The 24,643-nt window shown below is 33.5% G+C and overlaps 1 pseudogene; it reads right to left on the minus strand.

Annotated features, from left to right (window-relative positions):
• Nucleotides 1-19,353: 19,353 nt before the first annotated feature.
• LOC148761395 (COP9 signalosome complex subunit 8 pseudogene) lies at nt 19,354-20,495 on the minus strand (annotated as a pseudogene).
• Between the last annotated feature and the right edge of the window lie 4,148 nt (nt 20,496-24,643).

The raw sequence follows: 24,643 nt of genomic DNA on the forward strand, positions 1-24,643 counted from the left end.
AGTATGCTTTATCTCATATTTAAATTATCTTGTAAATTAATCTTTGTAGGTAAGAAAGGCTGGGAACTTCAATGTCAGATGATTTTATTAGGTTAGAGAATGGACAAACATATATGTACAAATATGACTTGGAGAGAAGAAGAGGGAAAGAGAGATTACTAAAATTAGTTGATCATTTTTAAGGAAACCTCATATTATACACGTTGTAAATACTTTCGAAAATGATTTTTGAAAATTTTGATTTTTAAAGCATTAGTTATTGTAATCTGATTTTAGAGGCATTTTATGATTTGTGAACATGTGTTTCTATCATAAAACTTGTTGCATATTAGAAGATTATATGTGTTTTTATCTTTTATATTTTAGTTGCACATTTTATATGCTACTATATGATTTAAGATTGCAATCATATAGTATACAATTGTACTTTAAATTTGCTATTGAATCCTATAAGTAAGTGCATCCATATTTTTTCATACATTAGCTAAGATTGCATATTTTTCACCTATAGTTGTAATTTTTGTTGCAGTCAAAGGTCAAAAATGTTGTAGTGAAAGTAAATTTTGTACCACCATAACAACAATTATAGCATATGATATGAGATAATAAAGAAAATAGGTGGCAAACTACTAAAAAAATTAGGGATGTAAATAGGTTATCATTATACGAGTATTCGTGGGTATCCAACTTGATAACATAGGGTTAGTGTACCCTATATTAGGTTATGGACCGGATTAAGGTGGGGCTTTTAAAATTTGACATGGGTTCGATTTATCCAACCCGATAACATAAGGTTAGAGTACTTTATATTCGATTATGGTAAGATTAAGGTAAGGCTTTTTAAAACACGAATTCAAATTAGGATATCCTAAACCTGAACTCAAATATAATGTTTCAAAAATTTTGGATTTTGTCGATATGTCATTATGGATAATAAAAAGGCATGATGACATGGTCATGTAGTATTTTTATTTTCTACATCAAAATCACGTGGATATAAAATGACAAATAATATTTTGATTGATTACAATTAATCATAAGATTTTATTTAATCTAAAAAAAAAAAAAAGAGAAACTTAATTTAACGTAATAGAAGAATACAAACTTATTTAAATATTCGTTAATAACTCAAAGATTTTTTTAGCATTATGCCTTTTTTTAGAAGCATAGATGATAGATCTGAGTTCAACCGAGCTCTTTTGAGATTAATTTTAAATTTAAAATAGTGTAAGTTGAAATGTTATTTTTTAAAAATAATATTATAAATTTGTTAAATTTTTGTGGGCTAACATTCTATTTGTGCCAATAACTTCCATCAACAGTTGATGATAGATCTGAGTTCAACCAAGCTCTTTTGAGATTAATTTTAAATTTAAAATATTCTATGTTGTAGTGTTATTAATTTTTTAATAAAATATTATAAATTTTATTAAATTTTTGACATCGTGGGCTAACATTCTACGTGTGCAAATATGCATGCAACTGCCGACTTTGGTAACGTTGGGTGGCATTTTTGAAATAAAGTTGAGTATGAAAGGCAAACATTGTAGTCCCCGTATGGAACTAGTAATCACGTTGGAAACCTGGGGTTTTGACAAATTTGGGTGGCATTATTGAAATAGTGATAAAGTCTGAAAGGAAAACAGTGAGAGCAATTAGCCGCTTAGATGGGGACTCTGGGTGGTATTACCGAAATAAAGTAGAGTATGAAAGGCAATCATTTTGTGCCAAATGCAACGTCATCGAGTTAAGCGAACCCCAATACCTAACTTGAAAGGAACAGCGGAGAACCTTATTCCACTGGTCAAGCGAATTTTGTATCAAGCATTGCCATGGCAGAGTCAAGGTCGGTGGTAAGAGGTAGTGACGGTGTCACCTTTCGTTTTTTTAATTTTTTTATTACTATATATATAAAATTTGATATATATATATATATATATATATAATATGATACTTTTCTATTTACGTTTTAATTACTTTTCATATAAAATTTTAAATTCACTACTGTTAACTATCTAACTCAACCAATCTTTTCTTTTGAATACAGTTTCAGCAGTAGCCATGCATTGGTACTAATTCTATATTGTACAACTTGTTATGGAACTCAAACCAACATAAATGGTGCATATCGGAATAATATGGTCATTAATGAGCAGAAGAAGCCATTAATGGTATTGTGATGAAGCTAACACTGGAGGGCAAATTCTACAGTAAGCTCTCTCTCTCTGTCAATTATAATATCAGCCATTGATATATAGATATATTATAACCAACAAAAAAAGCTGGACCTCAGGTAAAGTTAGACTGTTAAGTATTTTAATCAGGTTAATTAACATGGACCCCACAGTAAGCGGCTCGCAACTTATTTGTCCACCACTTAGTTAGGGATAGAAATCTCTTGTACCCTCATTGTGCCCACATTTGGTGCACCAATGGTCAAAAGGTCGACATCTTTCTTGCAACAACTCCTCGTAAAAATATCCCTTGTCCACAGGCGTAGACTCTTCTTTTCCCACTGTGTAAAGGGGTCAGAGTTTACCACATTGAGGATAGAGAGACAGAAAAGATGTTGAAGAAGGAGAGGAGATGCACAAAGGCCCATGTGCACTCACTCTAACAGTATCAAAAATCATATAAAGTAAAAACAAAAAAAACCCAATGACAAAGAGAGGGGTCCTAATTTCGAATAGAAGCCTGCTGTCCCGAATGGACTCAGAAATTTTTATGAATAATGTCATTAAGATGATATTAAGATGGATAGTCTTTGTACAGGTAGCTGCTTCTCTCACGTGCACGCCTGGGATTTGGACCCTAGGCATCTTTCCGGTTCAAAGTTTTTGCTTTTGTTTTCGGGATAGTTGGCTGTGGATAATAATTGTTACGGCTCTACTTGGATTTCTGTGTTGGGACTCAGACTATCACAATCAAAAGCGTGTTTGGCTGTAGTCGGCTCAGCTTTTACCAGCTGATGAATGTCAAACGGCTTCCGCTATGCCCACATTATTTGCTTTTGCTGTGTAGCGCTATATGACCAGTGTGGGGGCTTGTTGGAATTTTTTGTCTTCAGCCACATTTACATTGCATGACCTTTTTCCAAAAAAATGCTTTTTGTAACTGAAATATTTACCAATATTTTATATGCCAAGACAATTAACATTAAATGCCTATAACACCAACCGCTCTAAACTGAATTAAAAAAATTACCAATCCCCAACTCAACGCAAGGACATCACACTAGATTATAATAGATCAAGGTACTTAAAGAGTTCAACCTTTAACAAAGGGTGTTCTTCACGGAATTCATAGCTAAAAGAACCTAATGAACAAACCAACAACATATTATTCAGAGTTTTATGACAACTACTTTATAAACACCTTCAAATCAGGTCTTTGCCAAACTTAGAATTAAGATATATAGTATCAAGATAGGTTTTGGACATCTGAAGACACTATGCATAATATTGGGCCTTTAAGTTGGGTTTTTGAGTTCAATTGGGCTTGATGGGAACAAGTAATTGGGCTTCCAATGTTGGGTGTTAATGGGCCCATTTGACCTAAATAATCCCAAATTTTGGTAGACTTCAAAGCGGTTATGACAAATAATTGAATAATTATATATCACAACAAATAGAGGGAAATTCTACAGTAAGGTAATCTTACTTTAAACTCGCAGTACAAATAAATGTCAGACGTTCAGCCAGCTGAAATTCGTTATCATCGAATGGTTTTTACACAAGAGCTTAATCAAATACACTGAAAATTGAATGGACACGTTTGATGAAAAGACAAAAAAATTCTTTATTTTTATTATTATTAATTAATACCTGCTTAGTTTGCATAAAATGAAAAATAATATTTTATTGAAAATTAGACTTTCTTGTTAAATCGATCAATTCCGATTTTCATGGATACATGTTCTTTGAAAATCCCTGAAAGTTATATTTTTCAACTAGAAAAAATAAATTACGTACACAACTAACATGAAAAGAATCAAATCATCTGTGTCAAATAAGAATTATTCGACAATTATTGAATCTACAAACATATAAATCATCAAAACTCCTGTAAAATTAGTAACGTAATTTATAACAGAGGTATTTAGAGAGTTTCGCATTTTATAAAGTGTGTTATCCACTGAATTTATAGCTTAAATAACCTAATGAAATATATTATTCAGAGTTTATAACAAGAAGTTCTTTATAAACACCTTTTAAAGTTAGGTCTATGCATAATTAGAATTTAAATACATGCCATGCAGATAGATTGTGGATGTATCAAGACACTATGGATAATGTTGGGCCTTTAAATTGGGTTTTTGGGTCTAATTTGGCCCAAATCAGTTTAATTGGCCTTTTGTTAGCGGTCTCTTAGGTTTTAGCAAAGAAACAGTTGAAACCACGTTGGCTTCTCTTTCCTTCATGATAATTTTTAATCTTTTTTGCCAATGATTTTTTGTTTTTTTCTTTAATTTTAAAAAGTGGATGATTACATTTAAATTGGAATTAATTTAAAAATAATGATTTAGGGTGTAGGGTTGCAAATGCTTGCAAAAGTTTGATTTTACATTGTAATGATAACCAAAGATATCACAGTTCTGAATCCGATATGAGAAGATACCGAATTGTTTATATTGAATAAAGATTTATTCAACAATCATTAAATCTACAATCATAACAATTATTGAATTTTTACAAATTAATAGCATAATGTATATCAGATCAAGATAGTTAAAGAGTTTAGTATCTAACAACATTATTCAGTGAATTTGTAGGTAAAAAAACCTAATGCACAAGTTCATACAATATATTATTGATAGTTTTATGACAAAGTTCTTTATAAACACCTTAAAATTATATCTTTGCCAAAATGAGAATTAAAATATATACTATGAAGACAGGGTGTGGAAATATGGACACACTTTGCCAAAATATGGGGTCTTTAAATTGGGTTTTTGAGTCTAATTTGACCCAAATTAGATTGTGGAAAACAAATAAATGGGGTTTGAATGTTGGGTCTTAGTTGGCTAGTATGGGCTAAATAAATAAATGACGCCTCAAGCAGCTTCTTTTCAAGGGCTTTTTTGGAAGAAAAGCACGGCCTTGAAGACAACAATGAAGGAGAAGATGCTGTTGATGGTAAGTCCTTGGGGTTTGTCACTTGAAGTTTCACCATTTTTTACCAAAAATATTTCAAAAAAAGAAATGTTCTTTCTTGCAAATGAAATTCCTGGGGATTTGAATGGGGAGAAGGAAAGAGAGAAAAAGGGTTTTAGGGTTTTAGAGAGATTTTCAGTAACATTTCATTTTCATCACACCCCGACTTGAAGATTAGATGTGACTCTTGGTAGCGGCCTCTCAGGTTTCAGCAAGGATACAGTTAAAACGACGTCGGTTCCTCTTTCTTTCTTGATATTCTTTTCCTCTTTTTATCCTTTTTTTTCCAAGGATTTTTTTGTTTATTTTTTTCTCTGTTTTTCAAAAGTGAGTGATTACTTTTAAAATTGAAATTTAATTTAAAAATAATGTCCTATTCAATAAATTTGTAGCTAAAACACCTAATTAACAAGTTAAACAATATATTATTCATAGTTTTATGACAAAGTTCTTTATAAACACCTTAAAATTAAATCTTTGCCAAAATTTGAATTTAAATATATACCAATGACGTCAGGGTGTGGAATTATGGAGATATTATGCTTAAATTTTGGGCCTTTAAATTGGGTTTTTAAGTCTAATTTGACCCAAATTAGGTTGTCGAAAATAAGTAAATGGCATGGGCTTTGAATGTTGGGTCTTAGTGGGCTGAATATTACTTGTGAATTTTATGTTTTCGATAATTTCTTATTAGGTATAATATTTTAAAAATTTTAAATTATTCAATAAATTTTAAATAAATTTTTATTCTTTTATTGAGTTCAATGAAAACTATTTACTTTTATTTTAAATTAAATAAATTTTTATATTTTTATTTTCAGTCAAATAAATTTTTATAACTAATGGTTAAATTAATCAAAATATCATTTATTATTTTTAATGTCACATGACACTGATATGGCATGCTGATATGTTATAATAAGTGATAACACAATATACTGGTGTGACATGATGATATAGTTGCATGCCACTATGATTAATTGTAATTAATCAATCATTAATTATAAAAATTTATTTGACCCAACATAAAAATATAGGGACTTAATTAAACACAATAGAAAGTAAAGCTTATTTGAATATTCTTGAATAATTTAGGAGTTTTTTGAACGTTGTGTCTTTTTTTTTTCCTCTATGAGTTTGCAAAGTATACTTTTGTTTCAAAATGCATTATTTCTCACTTAATCATCCAATATCAATAGTTGATTGTAAAGGCCGATAGCTAAAAAATCTTACCGAAGGTTTGAAACAAAATCGATTCTCTAGTGAAATGATAAACCTGATAAATTTGAAACATATAAGAGTAGATCTAATTTCATCAACAATAAATGATAGATCTGACTTCAATCGAGCTCTTTCGAGACTAATTTTAAATTTAAAAGTTCTAAATTGAAATGTTATTATTTTTTAATAAAAAATTATAAATTATATTATTAAATTCTTGACGTCGTGGGCTAACATTCTATTTGTGCAAATATGCATGCAATCACCGACTTTGGAAACGTTGGGTGGCATTATTGAAGTAAAGCCAAGTATGGAGGGCAAACATTGTAGTCCCCTACGCACTTAGTAACCACGTCAGAAATCACGTTGCAAACTTCGGGTTCTGACACCTTGGATGGCATTATTGAAATAAAGGTCAAGTATGAAAAGGCAAACAATTGGGTGCAATTTGCCGTTTAGATGGAGACTTGGGTGGCATTATAGAAATAAAGTCAAGCATGAAAAGCAATCATTTTGTGTGGAATGCAACGTCTGCGTTAAGCGAGCCCTAATAAGGAAAAGCGGGAATCTTAACTTCAATCAGCTCAAGACTCGCCACGCGGTCTTTGTATCAAATCCTACCACCATGGAGTCAAGGTAAAATTTCACATCAAAGATTGCCTTCAGCACTAATATTGTGTTATGGTAGTCAAACTACCATAAATGGTGTATGTTGGAATAATATGGTCAGTAATGAGAACAAAAAAGCCATTGGTATTGTGATAAAGCTAACATTAGAGGGCACAGGTGAGGCGGAATTAATTCTTTGAAACATGGACCTTTGTAATGGTTGCAAACTGCCTGTATATCATCACTCAAAACATGTTAAGCATGTGATCATGTTGTTCCATCTCTTGGTAATCTTACATGTAAAGCTGAAAGCAACCCCTCCAACTCTATCATGTTCCTCTCCTCTTCCATTAGAATTGGGTTTCACGATTAAAGATGTATGAAAGAGTTTTCTCTCGTCTTTTCAGTAAACAGGAAGGGCTGGAAGGCAAATGGCAACCATTAAAAACTTGAAAAAGGGATTTGATAATAAAAGGAGGGGAAAAAATGGCGTTTAAAGGCAAAGGGCAACCAATAAAAGAAGGTGAAGATGACATGGAAAATGAAACCAAATATGAACTTGATAAGTATTTAAGCTCCATTTTTTCTTTGTCCTGGTTCGATATTTTCCGATGCTCTAAAACGACGACCATAGGGGTTCACAGGTGACGCGTTTTTGCACGCTCCTCTTTGTTGGAGATTGCTTTCTATCATCTTTTGCTTACGTGGACTAGCACTGAGGCAGCAGTCAACAAATAACCATCAACAAGAAAGGTATACTTACATATTGGGGTGAGGATCCAGGTGGGGCAGATCCCATGGTCCCCGAAGATGAACAAGTTCCCAAGCTCGTCCTTCCTCCAGGTGTAAACATCGTATTTGCTTATAAACTGAACAAATATATATATATATATATATATATATATATATATAAAATAAAAATATATGATATCCATGGCATGCAACACTTTTGGCACCGGAAACTCTCTCCTGCTAACCAGAGTAAGCACAGGATACCTGGAAAATATAGAAACTTGAAGACAAGAAACAAATAAACAAAAGAAGCACTTAAGGTTCAAGAAAAGGCCTTAGACTGGAAAACACAAGAGCTGAAGTCATGTCCATTTCATTGGTAAAGTGAAAAAACAACCAGCAGGAGGAACTCAACCTCTCCATCCACATATGAACATGCCTGTAGATAACAAAAAATAACTTAGGCAAGGATTAGACTATCCTGCAAAGTGCAAACCCCAGCAAAACTTCATTAGCAAGAGGTTAGCATAACCTCATTCAACCACCCAGAAGATCTAGCCATACAAAACAAGCAACAAGCAAAAATAATCAAAAACCCTGATGGATTCAAAGGTTGAAAAAGATTTTGCATACCACTTAATTATAACAAGAAGGCCACGCTCGCTCATTTGCGTGCTTGGAGCTTGTAGCTGCCACTGTCGTCAAGGTAAAGTGTCACTGTAGCACCAAATTGATAGTGGCGAATGAAATCTTTCCACCCTTTCCCACGAATGATACGTGAATCCCCATCAGCCTGGATTAACTCCAAGTCAAGCTCCCCACTTTCACTCTGAACTCGCAATTCACAGTTTCCTTTGGGGAGCAGATCGAGATTTCCGTCTTTACTGGTAATCCTCAAGCCCATCTCTTTATCCTTTTGGGTCCTGACAACCTTCACAACTATTTCTTTCATGGCGTAACCAGTTAAGACTTTGATAGAAGCTTTGCATGAATAGTGACCTATGCCAAGCCTTGCCCATATATAAAGGATGGAGTGAAAACATACAGTAAGGTTAAATATTTTAATTAGCTTAATTAACATTGTCTGATCTTGGAGTAACCCCAGAGAGGTTTTTTTGGTAGCAGGAATTATTTTGAAGAGTTACACCAAGAAAGACGTGGATCCCATTCAGAGATTACTGCCCAAACAAGACTCAAAAGTCAAGTTGCCTGGAAGGCAGCAAACGAAATCCAGCATAAAGCTGAAATGACAGAAACAGAAAATCCAAAGCCAAGAAAAGCAAAACCCAAAAAGACAGTAGAAACAGAAGCATTTAAAGTTTATCATTAGGAGGACTAACTCCAGCCGATGCGCAAGATTATTGGCAGATGTAGGAATCTTGACAGTCGAATTTCTTGATTCTTTCAAGCACTTCAACTACGAGACCTTTTGACTATATTGGTGGGAAGCGCGGTAAATACCGAGTTGGTAAGCCACTTACATCTTTCACTAGTGAAGAAACTAGGAAGGTATGGGGAATGTGGTGTGACGAGTGGGGCATCTCCTGGTTTGTCCCTAGGCAGCCCGTTATGAAAATTTGGCATGTGGCTTCTTTCTTTATTAATGTCACATGGTCTGTATGTCATCGAAGATAAATTACGGGATAATTAAGATGGATGTAATTCTTTGACGTAATTAAACTTCATGTGGCATGGTGGGTAAAGTCGAAGTGGCCTGATGAAACCATTTTGTTCAAGATATTTGTAGATTTCCTTCTCTTGTTATAGCTGTTGGTTCTGTTGTGAAAATAAAGAGACAAAATTGGGTCTTTCATTCAATATGTGCTCTGTTATGGAGCACCAAAAGCTGAGACTTAACAAAGCTTAGTACATAATGATCTACATAACGATTACGTAGTGAAAAGAACATTACAAATCAACTTATACATGAACTTACATCAGTATTAACATATTAAAACTTGTTGTAAAGAGATTAACATGCAAAACATCATAGTCAAGCTTTCATGCATCAATCCACGTATACTCATCAAACCAGACAAAACATACACTATGGTGCATGATCTACAAGTGGATTTCCACATGTCACAAAGTTCACTTGTCAAAGCAAGCATTAACTCAAACAGGGCGGAGCCTCCCTATGTGATGGGGGGGCCAAAACTTTTAAAATTTTTTTCATAACATATAAAAATTTTTAAATTTTTTTATATATTCTATTACTAACTCCCTTAAAATAATATTTTATTTAATAATTAATATAAATAAAAAATAATAAAATAATTTCACTTATCCACTCAACATTAATTTTTTTTAATTTATATTATTATTTTTATTTATATTTAATTATTTTGTTCATTTTTATTCTATTTGTTCATTTTTTTTTTTATTTATCTTGATTATGTAAGAGGAAACTAACTTGAGTGTATTTTTTTTATATGTTTTACATTTTATGTTTAGTTAAAATAAAATTCTCTTGAATATATAATATTTAAATAATTTTGATTATATAAAAAAATTATTAATCTTATATATCGTTTTTAACTATTTATATTTTACAAATTATAATTTTATATTTAATTTCATATTTCTATTATCAATATTTTTATTATTGATTAAATTTAACATATTAATTTTTTAAAATTTTTAACTCTTATTCAATTATGTTTGGCTCTTCCAATAAAATTTGGTTAACTCCGCCCAATAGGTTCAAGTTTAATATGAATGGAACAACTAGCTGAGTGTCCTGCAGTATCTGGAATTGGTGAAATTCTTCAGAACGACTGAGGAATGGTGAAGGCGACCTTCTCTAACAGCTACAAGATGGGAAGATGCAGCCCTTAATTTCATGTTTTGTGCTTCAAACCTTGAGCTGCTAGTTCTGGTTTGATTATTGAGAGCGATTTCAAGAATGCTGTGAAATGGGCAATGTACCCTTGCTAGCAGATACTGTTGTTGTGACTCCTGAAGCAGTCCACCATTGACAACAATTTGTAGGGCAAATCAGTACAACTCAAAACCCTTGTCCAAAGCGATATATATACTCTTTTTTTCCGACCGAATAGTATTAAACCTATGAATAAATTAGTTAAAAAATAAACAAAATAAAATAAAATAAGCACACTAAACCTTGATGTGACCGACCTTTGATAACAAAATAAAATAGCAGACTTTTTTTTTTTCTCTCTTTTCCTTGTTTTTCTTTCGAGAGCTTTGAAAGAATCTCCAACTTGGGTCCTAATTTCTGTGCACTTTTGCTGGACTAGAGTTCACCACAAGATTGTCAAATAGCAAAATTTTGGACCATCGTAGCCACAATAATAGCATATGATATGACAAACTACCGAAAAAATAGAGATATAAATAAATTATTATCATATGAGTACTCATGAATATTTAATCTGATAATATAAAGTCAGTTATGGGATAAATTAGGGAAAGGCTGTTGAATATAAATACGTTATTGTTTTATGAATATTCATGGATATAAAATTATCTTATGCATATTTTGAAACTAAAACAGAACTAAATTCTTTAATTTTTAAGTAATTTATAAAGCTAAGTACTTCATGGCCTAACTAGATTGACAGAAGCTTTGCATGAATTGTGAAAACGAAGTGAAATTCTACAATAAGGTAATCTTACTGTAAGCTCGCTCTATCAATTATAATATCAGCCATTGACATATAACCAACAAAAAGGCTGGACCTGAGGTCAAGTTGGCTGTTAGGTATTTTAATTAGGTAATTAACGTTGTCTGATCTTGGAGGGACCCCAAAAATAGGCAGGCTCACAACTTATTTGTCTACCACTTAATTAGGGATAGAAATCTCCTGTACCCTTATTGTGCCCCCATTTGGTGCACCAAATGGGGGCACTATAAGAGGAAATCAAATGTTTCCCACTCCCTGCTGCTCCTTTTTCACTTGGGAAAGATTTTGGGATATCAAATACCCTTTTTTTTTTCCTCTTTTTTTTAATTAATGTCACATGGTCTGTATGTCATCGAAGATAAATTACGGGATAAGATGGATGTAATTCTTTGACCTAATGAAACTTCATGTGGCATGGTGGGTAAAGTCGAGGTGGCCTGATGATATGAAACCATTTTGTTCAAGATATTTGTAGATTTCCTTCTCTTATTATAGCTGTTGGTTCTGTTGTGAAAATAAAGAGACAAAAGATGATCTTTCATTCAATATGTGCTCCGTTATGGAGCACCAAAAACAGAGACTTAACAAGCCTTACACACTCTCAGTACATAATGATCATGCAGTGAAAATAACATTACAAATACGTTTATACATAAGCTTACATCTATATCAACATATTCAAGCATGTTTTAAAGAGATTAACATGTAAAACATCCTAATCAAGCTTCCATACATCAATCCACGTATAGTGCTCAAACCAGACAAAACATACACAGGTGCATGAACTACAAGTGGATTTCCACACGTTACAAATACAAAATCCACTTGTCAAAGCAAGTATTAACTTCAACAGGTTCATGTTTAACGTGAATGGAACAACTAGCGAGTGCCCTGGAGAATATGGAATTGGTGGAATTCTTCAGAACGAGTAAGGAATGGTGAAGGCGACCTTCTCTAACAGCTACAAGATGGGGAGATGCAGCCCTTATTCATCTTTGGTGCTTCAAACCTTGAGCTGCTAGTTATGCTTTGATTATTGAGAGCGATTTCAAGAATGAAATCCTTGTCCAAAGCCATATATAGACTCTTGTTTTTTTCCAACCGAATAGTTTTAAACCTATGAAATAAATTAGTAAAAAGTTAAACAAAATAAAATAAAATTAATTTAACACACCAAGCCTTGATGTGACCGACTTTTGTTACCAAACGTGACAATGTCATTCGATTTTGTTTTTATATTTGATAGAAAAATAAAAATAAAAAATAAAATAAATAAAAGATATTTGACACGTTTTCTTTAGAAAATTTTGGCACGTCAAATATCTTTTTTTTTTTCTTCTCTTTTTCCTTTTTTTTCTTTCAAGAGCGTTGACAGACTCTCCAACTTGGGTCCTAATTTCTATGGACTTTTCTAGACTACAGTTCACCACACGATTGTCAAATACTAAAATTTTGGACCATCGTAGCAACAATTATAGCATATGATATATATGACAAAAGACAATAGGTGACAAAATATCGACAAAATAGGGATGTAAATAGATTATTATTATATGAGTACTCATGAATATGTAATCCGATAAGATAAAGTCAGTTATGGGATAAATTAGGGTAAGGCTTTTGAATATAAATGAATTATTGTTTTATGAATATAGAGTTACCTTACGCATAAAACAAAACTAAATTCTTTAATTTTTAAGTAATTTATAAAGCTAAGTACTTCATGGCGTAACTAGATTGACAGAAGCTTTGCATGGGTTGTGAAAACGAAGTGAAATTCTACAATAAGGTAATCTTACTGTAAGCTCGCTCTACCAATTATAATATCAGCCGTTGACATATAACCAACAAAAATGCTGGACCGGACGTAAAGTTGGCTGTCAGGTATTTTAATGAGGTTAATTAACGTTGTCTGATCTTGGAGGTACCCCCAAGTAGGTTGCTCACAGCTTATTTGTCTACCACTTAGTTAGGGATAGAAATCTCCTGTACCTTTATTGTGCCCCTATTTGGTGCACCAATGGTCAAAGGGTCTTAGTGGGTTAGTTTGGGCTAAGTTGGCTCAAATGTTAGCTGTGCATTCGATGTCTTCGATCATTTCCTTTAATTTGGCTGTGGAATATATTTTCGTGCAAAGTAACTGTTGACTTTATTATTCCTAATTCTTTAAAGGAAGACTGATTTTTCATGCAGAAGTAGAAACAAACAAAACAAAAAGTAGAAACAACAAAATATATAAAATACTGGGCTTCCATGGGAATTTTGGCTGTTTTTTCGAGGTTCCCGGTGCTAGAGAGAATCGAAAATCATCGGTATCGAGGTTTCGGCCGCTGTTTTCTGGAGGTGTTATGTTAGGGAATAATTAATTTATGTGAAAATGAGCTTTGAATGTTGGGTCTTAGTGAGCACAGCGGGGTTGAATGTTACTTGTAGACTTTATGTCTTCGATAATTTCATTTTTGACATAATATTTTTTAAAAAATTAATTATTTAATAAATTTTAAATAATTATTTATTTTTTTATTACGTTCAATGAAATCTTTTTACTTTTATTTTGAGTTTAATAAATTATTATATTTTTATTTTCAATCGAATAAATTTTTATAATTAATGGTTAATTTAATCAAAATATTATTTATTATTTCTTATGTCACATGATATTGATGTGGTATGTTGATATGTTATAATGAATGATAACATGATATAATCATACGGCATTATAATTAATTGTAATTAATCGATTATTAGTTATAAAAGTTTATTTGACCTAACATAAAAATGTAGGGACTTAATTGAACACAATAAAAAGTAACACTTATTTGAATATTCTTGAATAATTCAAGAGTTTTTTGGAGCATTATGTTCTTTTTTTTTTCTCTACAAGTTTGCAAAGTATACTTTTGTTTCAAAATGCATCATTTCTCCCTTAATCATCCAATATCAATAGTTGATTGTAAAGGCCGATAGCTAAATGATCTAACAAAAAGTTTAAAACAAAATTGATTCTCTAGTGAAATGATAAACTCGATATATTTGAAGCATATAAGAGTATGTTTAACTTCATCATAGATTTAACTTGAATTGAGCTCTTTCGAGATTAATTTTAAATTTAAAACATTTCAAATTGAAATGTTATTTTTTTTTAATAAAATATTATAAATTTTATTAAATTTTTTACGTCGTGGGCTAACATCCTTTGTGTGCAATTATGCATGCAATTACCGACTTTGGAAACGTTGGGTGGCATTATTGAAATAAAGTCAAGTATGGAAGGCAAACGTTGTAGTCCCCTATGCACTTAGTAACCACGTCGGAAATCACGTTGGAAACCTGGGGTTTTGACAATTTTGGGTGGCATTATTGAAATAGTGGTAAAGTGTGAAAGGCAAACAATTGCGTGCAATTTGCCGTTTAGATGGAGCCTTGGGTGGCGTTATTGAAATAAAATCAAGTATGAAAGGCAATCATTTTGTGCCAAATGCAACGTCTGAGTTAAGCGAGCCCTTATAAGGAAGAGCGGGAATCTTAACTTCAATCAGCTAAAGACTCGCCGCGCGATCTTTGAATCAAGTCCTGCCACCGTGGAGTCAAGGCGTGGTGACGGGTAGAGCCATAAACATTGAAGAAAAACTCTCAACAAAGAGTAAAAGGAGAATGTTATGATTTTAGAGAGAAGAGTCATAAATTCCATATAGACTATGTGTTAAAGTGATATTAGATTCTGAATATATAAAAATTCATACCAGCTTTAACTTATTAGGTGTGTTTTATGAGATAAAACTATGAGATCAATGGATCAAAATTGACAATATTTAATATATATGTATAAAATATGGTTACTCTTACACAACAATATTGTATTATGCACCACCTCGTCCAACCTAACTTCACCAATAGCTATTGTATCGGTACTAATATTGTATTGTATTGTAGCTATTGTGTTGGTACTAATATTGTATTGTGCACCTCGTTGTATTGGTACTAATACTGTATTGTAGCTAACCTAACTTCAGCAGTAGCTATTGTATTGGTACTAATATTGTGTTATGGAAGTCAAACTACCATAAATGGTGTATATTGGAATAATATGGTCAGTAATGAGCATAAAAAGCCATTGGTATTGTGATAAAGCTAACATTGGAGGGCACACATGAGGTGGAGTTCTTTGAAGCATGGACCTTTGTAATGGTTGCAAATTACCTGTATATCATCACGCAAAACATGGTAAGCATGTGATCATGTTGTTCCATCTCTTGGTAAGGAGGAAAAAAAGGGGTTTAAAGGCAAAGGGCAACCAATAAAAGAAGGTGAAGATGACAAGGAAAATGAAACCAAAACCGAAAGATTTTGAGTATTTAAGCTCCATCTTTGCTTTGTCCTGGTTCGACATTTTCCGATGCTCTGAAACGACGACCAAAGGGGTTAATAGGTGGCGCGTTTCTGCACGCTCCTCTTTTTTGCAGCTGGCTTTCTATCATCTTTTGCTTACGTGGACTCGCACTGAGGCAGCAGTCAACAAATAACCATTACAAAGAAAAAATACTTAAATATTGGGGTGAGGGTCGAGGTTGGGCAGATCCTATGGCCCCAGGAGAAGAACAAGTCCTCTAGCTTGTCGTTCCTCCAGGTGTAAACGTCGTATTTGATTATAAACTGAACAAATATATATAAAATAAAAATGTACGATATCCATGGCATGCAACTTAGGGGGGGTTCCCTTTTGGCAACAGAAACTCTCTCCTGCTAAGCAGAGTGAGCACAGGATACCTGGAAAACATAAAAACTTGAAGACAAGAAACAAATAAACAAAAGAAGCACTTAAGGTTCAAGAGAAGGCCTTGGAATGAAAAGCACAGGATGTCTTTGTGTTTTTTTGAAGAGCTGAAGTCATGTACATTTCATTGGTAAAGTGAGAAAGCAAGCAGCAGGAGGAACTCAACCTCTCCATCCACATAGGAACAAGCCTGCAGATCATCCTGCAAAGTGCAAACACCAGCAAAACTTCATTCACAATTAACCCTTCAGCAATCACAAGGGGCTAGCATAACCTCATTCAACCACTCAGAAGATCTAGCCATACAATGCAAGCAAAAATAATTAAAAGCCCCGATAGATATTCAAAGATTAAAAAAAATATTGCATAGTTACCACTAATGAGAAGGGCACCGATCGTTCATTGCCGTCGAGGTATAGTGTCACGGTAGTACCAAGGTGATAATGGCGAATGAAATTTCTCCACCCTTTCCCACGAATGATACGTGAATCCCCATCAACCTGGATTAACTCCAAGTCAAGCTCCCCATTTTCACTCTCAACTCGCAATTCACAGTTTCCTTTGGGGAGCAAATCGAGATTTCCCTCTTGACAGCTAACCCTCAGGCCTTTCTCTTTATCCTTTAAGGTGCTCACCTTCTTCACCACAATTTCTCTCATGGAGTATAACCAACTTAAGGCTTTGACAGAAGCTTTTGCATGAATTGTGCGTTGTGCACAAGCCAAGCCCAGCCCCTTTATATACATATATAAAATAAAAGGGAGTGAAGTTCTACAGTAAGGTAATCTTATTGTAATCTCGCTCTATCAATTAATCTCAGCCTTTGAGATATATTTAACCAACAAAAAAGCTTGACTGTTAAGTATTTTAATTACGTTAAAGAGTTTTTTTAGTTTGTTTGCAATAGCAGAGTTACACCACGAAAGATGTATACCCCATTCATTCAGAGATTAGCAGATAATCTGAAACCCCAAGAAGATGGTAGAAACAGAACCATTGAAAGCACAAGAAATAATCTCGCCTGGCAATGAACAATGAGAAAATCATTAGGACGACTCACTCCATCATTAGCCAAGTGATCTGCAAGATTATTGGCAAATCAAGGAATCTTGACAAACGGGGACCCACAGTTGTACTCTTTGTTGTTTATAAACACTTTGACTGGGAAACCTTTTGACTACAAGGCTGGGAATCGAGTAGGTAAGCCACTTGTATCTTTCACTAGTGGAGAAGCTTGGAAGGTATGGGAAACTTGGTGTGACGAGTGGGGCATCTCCTGCTTTGTCCCTAGGCAGCCCGTTATGCAAATTTGGCATATGGCTTTCTTTTTTAATGTCACATGGTCTGTACGTCTTCGAAGATAAATTATGGGATAAAATGGATGTAATTCTTTGACTTCATTAATTAAGCTTCATGTGGCATGGTAGGTGAAGTCAAAGTGGCCTGATGAAACCATTTTGTCCAAAATATTTGTAGATTTCCTTCTCTTGTTAGAGCTGCCGGTCCAAGTTTAATGGGAATGGAACAACTAGCGAATGTTCTCGAGAATCTGGAATTGATGGAATCCTTCGGAACGAGTGAGGAATGGTGAAGGCGACCTTGTCTAACAGCTACAAGATGGGGAGATGCAGCCTTATTCATCTTTAGTGCTTCAAGCCTTGAGCTGCTAGTTATGGTTTGATTATTGGGAGCGATTTCAAGAATGTTGTGAAAAGGGCAATGTACCCTTGCTAGCAGCTACTGTTGTGCCTCCTGAAGCAGTCCACCATTGGCAAGAATTTGTAGGTGAAATCAGCATAGCTTAAAACCTTTGTCCAAAGCCATAGACCCTTTTTTTTCCCACTGAATAGTACATTAAATCTATGAAATAAATTAGTAAAAAAATAAACAAAGTAATTAAATCTAGGAAAGAAAAGAAAAGTGTAAGTATGAAAGTAGTTTACATGAAAACCAAATAGTATTAAAAATCATATATAAAGTAAAAATAAAATAAAACTAACACACCAAACCTTGGTGTGACCTTCGACTTTTGATATCAAACGTGACAATGTCTTTCACGCTTAATTAGCCTTGATTTTGTTTTCTAATTTGACAGTTCATATGATATCTGCTAGTGCTAGATTTTTTTATTTTATTTTTTTCTTCTAGATTTTGGCACGTTTTCTCTAGAAAATTTTGGCATTGTCATATATCTTTTTTTTTTTTTCTGAGCGTTGAAAGAATCTCCAACTTGGGTCCTAATTTCTATGCACTTTTCTGGACTAGAGTTCGCCACAAGATTGTCAAATGCTTGGCCTTGGTCTTCGTTAGATCAAGTAAATTGAGAATAAACTTTTGGACCATCATAGCAACGATTATAGCATATAATATGACAAAGACAACAGGTATAAATGGGTTATTGTTGTATGAATAATTGAATATCCATAACTCGATCAATTATGGGACAAATTAGGATAGGGTTTTTGAATGGAAATCAACTCGTAGGTATAGAGTTATTTTACGTATATTTTGAAACTAACACAGAACTAAATTCTTTCATTTTTAAGTAATTTATAGAGCCAAGTACTTCGTGGCCTAACCAGATTGACAGAAGCTTTACATGAACCGTGAAAAGGGAGTGAAATTCTACAGTAAGGTAATCTTACTGTAAGCTCGCTCTATCAATTGTAATAACAGCCATTAATATATAACCAACAAAAATGCTGGACCTGAAAACTGTACCTCATTTGGTGCACCAATGGCAGGGGAGTTTAAATTGAACAGTGGATCCCCCTCTCAAGTGAAGTGCAATTTCTTACTCGTCGGGTTCTTATTTATAAAGAACAGGTGGCAAAAAATTATGGAAGGTGCACCAAATGAGGTACCATTAGAGGGCAGGGGATTTCTATTTGCTAGCCACGAGACCTTTTGACCATTGCTGCACCAAATGGGGGCACAGTAAGGGGAAATCAAATGTTCCCCACTCCTCTTTTTTTTTTTTTTTTTTTTTTTCTCTTTTTGCCCTTTTTCTATTTGGCCGCTAATTTCTAGGCACTTAATAAGGATTACGTTCAAGAAACCAATAAGAGAAGATATCGAATCATATCCGTGTCGGACAATCATTAAATCTGCAATCATAGCAATCATCATACTCTCATGAAAACTTATAACAGATCAAGATACACCAAAATTTAGATAAATAGGAGAAGCATTAACTTGTTTCAACTTCTTAAAGAATTCAATACAACAAGGGAATCGAAAGCTCAGAAGTTATACAAATATGTATGATTAATGTACGTTCAAGGTGGAAGACATATTCCGTCAGGCACTGCAATTTGCCAGGGTCTAATTTCTGCTCTCTCACAGTAGCCTGCTTCTTCACAGTTAGCATTTGAGATGCAGGACCCACTGTCCAACCTTGCCGAGATACATAATTTGCGGCGTCATCCTCACTCGTTCCTAGGAATTGAGCTGCATCTTGGATGCTTATCGTTGAATAAGCAGATATATAGCAGCAGTCCAAACATCCTCATAGTGTAAAACTCTAAGAAAGAAGCAACAAGAACTTGTGTTTCTTGACTCCAATCAAAACCACGAATAGCCTCATGGACACCAGCATATATAGTCCCTTGCCCACAGCTAATTCTGACCTAATTTTCCAGGCAGCAATACCAACTCCGGTTGGCTCTCCTTGATTGCTGCAGGTATTGATTTCCAAAGAAGCCTTGCACTACTAATATCATCAACGTAGCTGTGACCGAGAAGATGAATTGCGAAAGGCCATTCGTCTTGGAAAGCAACGCCCTCCGCTGCTACCTGAAGCATGAGATTGTCGCATATATCAGCGATCTTGTCTAAGGATTTGGAAGCCAATGCTTCATTCAGATCAGGATATTTAAAGTGTCCCGTCTTTAACAAAGTGTGTTCTTCGTTGAATTCATAGCTAAAAGAACCTGAGGAACAAACCAACAATATAGATTTCAGAGTTCTACGACAAGTTCTTTATAAACACCTTCAAATTAGATCTTTGCCAAAGTTAGAATATGAAGAAAGGTTGTCCACATATGAAGACATTATGCATAATATTGGGCCTTTAAATTGGGTTTTTGATTAATTTGGCCCATATCAAGTTGATGGAAACAAGTAATTGGGTTTCGAATGTAGGGTCTTAATGGGCTAATTGGACCTAATTTGGCCCAAATTTTAGTAAAAAAATAAACAAAATAATTAAGTCTAGGAAAGAAAAGTGTAAATATGAAAGTAGCTTACATGAAAACCAAATAGTATTAAAAATCATATATAAAGTAAAAATAAACTAAAATAAACACACCAAACCTTGATGTGACCTTCGACTTTTAATTCCAAACGTGACAATGTCATTCACACTTAATTAACCTTGACTTTGTCTTTTAATTTGACACTTCCTGGCTGTCATATCTGCTTTCTCTAGAAGATTTTGGCATGTCAAATATCCTCTTTTTTTTCCTGTGTCTTTTCCACTTTTTTTTCTTTCAAGAGCCTTGAAAGAATCTCCAACTTGGGTCCTAATTTCTAGGCACGTTTCTAGACTAGAGTTCACCAAAGGATTGCCAAATGCTTGCTCTTAACCTTAGTTAGATCAAGTAAATTGAGATCTCAATTTTTTTCCTTCGTTTTCAAATCAAATCAAAGAGGATATAAATTTTTTTTAGTTGGTCAATGAGTATGCTTTGTCTCATATTAAATTATGAATTACTTACAAATTAATATTATCTTGCAAATTAATCTTAATTTGTAGGTAAAGAAGGCTAGGAACCACAATGTCAAATGGTTTTATTAGGTTGGAGAATGGACAAATAAATATGGACAAAGATAACTTGGAGAGAAGAAGAGAGAAAGAGAGATTACTAAAATTAGTTGATCATTCTTAATGAAACACCATATTGTACACATTGTAAAGACCTTCGAAAATGGTTTTTGAAAATTTTGATTTTTAAAATGTTAGTTGTTGCAATTTGATTTTAGAGACACTTTATGATTTGTGAACATGTGTTTTTATCATAAAACTTGTTGCAATTTGTTGCATATTAGAAGGTTATATGTGTCTTTATCTTATACCTTTTAGTTGCAAATTTTATATGCTACCATAGGATTTAAGATTGCAATCATATAGTATACAGTTGTACTTTAATTTTGCTGTTGAATCCCATAAGCAAGTGCAACCATACTTTTCCATACATTAGCTAAGACTGCATATTTTTCATCTATGGCTACAATTTTTTTTTTTTTACAATCAAAGGTCAAAAATGTTGTAGTGAAAGTAAATTTTGTACCACCATAGCAACAATTATAGCGTATGATATGACACAATAAAGAAAATAGGTGACAAACTACTGAAAAAATTAGGGATGTAAATGGGTTATTATTATATGAGTATTTGTGGGTATCCAACTCGATAACAAGGGTTAGTATACCCTATATTCGGTTATAGGAAGATTAGGGTAAGGCTTTTTAAAATCTAACACGGATTAAGGTTAGGATACCCTAAACCTGAACCCAATTATAATGTTACAAAAAATTTGGATTTTGTGGATATGTCATTATGGATAATAAAAAGGCATATTGACATAATCATATGATATTTTCATTTTTCACATTAAAGTCGTGTGGATATAAAATGAAAAATAATATTTTGATTGATTATAATTAGTTAATCATTAATCATAAGAGTTTATTTAATCTAAAATAAAAGTATAAAGACTTAATTTAACACAATAGAAGAATATGAATTTATTTGAATATTCTTGAATAATTTAAGGATTTTCTCGAACATTATATCTTTTTTTTTGAAGCATAGATGATAGATATGATTTCAGAGCTCTTTTGAAATTAATTTTGCTCTTTTGAGATTAATTTTAAATTTAAAACAGTGTAAGTTGAAATGTTACTTTTTTTTTATAAAATATTATAAATTTATTAAATTTTTGTTGGCTAACATTCTATGTGTGCCAATAACTTCATCAACAGTTAGATGATAGATCTGCCTTCAACCGAGTTCTTTTGAGATTAATTTTAAATTTAAAATATTCTATGTTGTAGTGTTATTATTTTTTAAATAAAAAATTATAAATTTTATTAGAATTTTGACATCGTGGACTAACGTTCTATGCGTGCCAATATGCATGCAATCATCGACTTTGGAAACGTTGGGTGGCATTTTTGAAATAAAGTCGAGTATGGAAGGCAACATTGTAGTCCCACATGCAGCTAGTAATCATGTCGGAAATCACGTTGGAAACCTCGGGTTTTGACAATTTTGGGTGGCATTATCGAAATAGAGGTAAAGTGTGAAAGGCAAACGATGAGTGCGATTTGCCGTTTAGATGGGGACTCTGGGTGGCATTACCGAAATAAAGTAGAGTACGAAAGGCAATCATTTTGTGCCGAATGCAACGTCATTAACTTGAAAGGAAAAGCGCAGAATCTTATTCCACTGGTCAAGCCATTTTTGTATCAAGCATTACCACGGCAGAGTCAAGGTAGGTGGTGACAGGAAATGACGGCGTCACCTTTCGTTTTTTTAATTTTTTTTATTATATATATAAAATTTGATATATATATATATATATATATAATATGATTATTTTTTATTTACGTTTTTAATTACTTTTCATATAAAATTTTAAATTCGTTACTGTTAACTATCTAGCCCAACTCAAACTAACATAAATGGTGCACATCGGAATAATATGCTCATCAATGAGCAGAAGAAGCCATTAATGGCATTGTGATAAAGCTAACACTGGAGGGCACAAACCAGGCGGAATTATTCTTTGAAACCAATAGAAGGATTAGGTTTGACGATTAAGGATGCATGAAGAGGTTTTCTCTCTTTTCTTTTCATCAAAGAGGAAGGCAAAGGGCAAGCATTAAAGGCTTTTGAATAAAGGAGGAAAAAAAGGGTTTAAAAGAAGGTGAAGATGGCATCAAATTCTTGTTTTTTGTAATAATTAGCTCACGTGTGTCTTCTTACCTAAAACAAAAGGTTCCACCTTATATTTGTGTTTTACAGTAAGGTAATCTTACTGTAAGCTCTCTCTATCAATTATAATATCAGCCATTGATATATAGATATATATAACCAACAACAAAGCTGGACCTGACGTAAAGTTAGACTGTTAAGTATTTTAATTAGGTTAATTAACATGGACCCCAAAGTAAGCGGCGCACAACTTATTTGTCTACCACTTTGCTAGGGGTAGAAATCTCCTGTACCTTTATTGTGCCCCCATTTGGTGCACCAATGGTCAAAAGGTCTGGTAGCTAGCGAATAGAAATCCCCTGCCCTCCTCCTCTAATGGTACCTCATTTGGTGCACCAATGGTAGGGGAATTTAAATTGAACACTGGATCGCAGACCTGAGGTGCACAAGTGAATTCCCCCCTCTCTTTCTCCTTCATTGCACAAGTGAAGTACACTTTCTTGCTCGTCGAGTTAGCAATGGATCTATACTATAGCCGGGAAAAGAAAATTGGAACAAATCAAATCGGTTTTTTATATTTTTCTTTCAGCCATCATCGTCAGGAGATCTCTAATAGTGATTGGTGATATTTTCTAATCTATAAAAGACAGGTGGTAGAAAATTATGGAAGGTGCACTAATGAGGTACCATTAGAGGGCAGGGGATTTCTATTTGCTAGCCACGAGACCTTTTGATCATTGCTGCACCAAACGGGGGCACTATAAAAGGAAATCAAATGTTTCCCACTCCCATGCCCCTTGTTCACTTGGGAAAGATGTTGGGCTATCAAATACCCTTTTTTTTTCGTCTCTCTTTTCCCCTTTTTCTATATGGCTCCTAATTTCCAAGCACTTTTCCAAGATTATTCGAATAAGGATTACATACAAGAAACCAATAAGAGATGTATCGAATCATATCCATGTCCACAATCATTAAATCTACAATCATAGTAATCACCAAACTCTCATGAAAGCTTATAACAGATCAAGATAGACCAAAATTTAGATAAATAGGAGAAGCATTAACTTGTTTCAACTTCTTAAAGAATTCAATACAACAAGGGAATCGAAAGCTCAGAAGTTATACAAACATATGTGATTAATGTTCAAGGTGGTAGACCTGAGGTTAAGTATATTAATTAGACAGTTTCTGGATGTCAATCCATATCTGCTAGTGCTAAATTTTTTCTTATTTTACTTTTCTAGATTTTGACACGTATTCAGGAGCTAGCGCCTAGCGCTGAAAGAATCTCCAATTTTGCTTTCGTCTATGCGGTGGCTGGCATAGCAGTTGTTTTGGCTTCCTTGGACTCGACTATCACAATCAATCGTAGTGGTTTTTGGCTTTACTCGGCGCATTTTTTTCTAAACTTGCATTACAAATAAATCTCAGACGTTGAGCCAGTTGAAATTTGTTCTTATCTGACGGTTTTTAAACAAGAGCTAAACCAAAAACAGTGAAAATTGAATGGACACGTTTGATGAAAAGATAAAACTATTCTTTATTTTTATTATTAATTAATACATGT

This window comes from Theobroma cacao, chromosome 7 (genome assembly GCF_053813885.1).
Source record: "Theobroma cacao isolate CCN51 chromosome 7, ASM5381388v1, whole genome shotgun sequence".
Classification (NCBI taxonomy): Eukaryota; Viridiplantae; Streptophyta; class Magnoliopsida; order Malvales; family Malvaceae; genus Theobroma; species Theobroma cacao.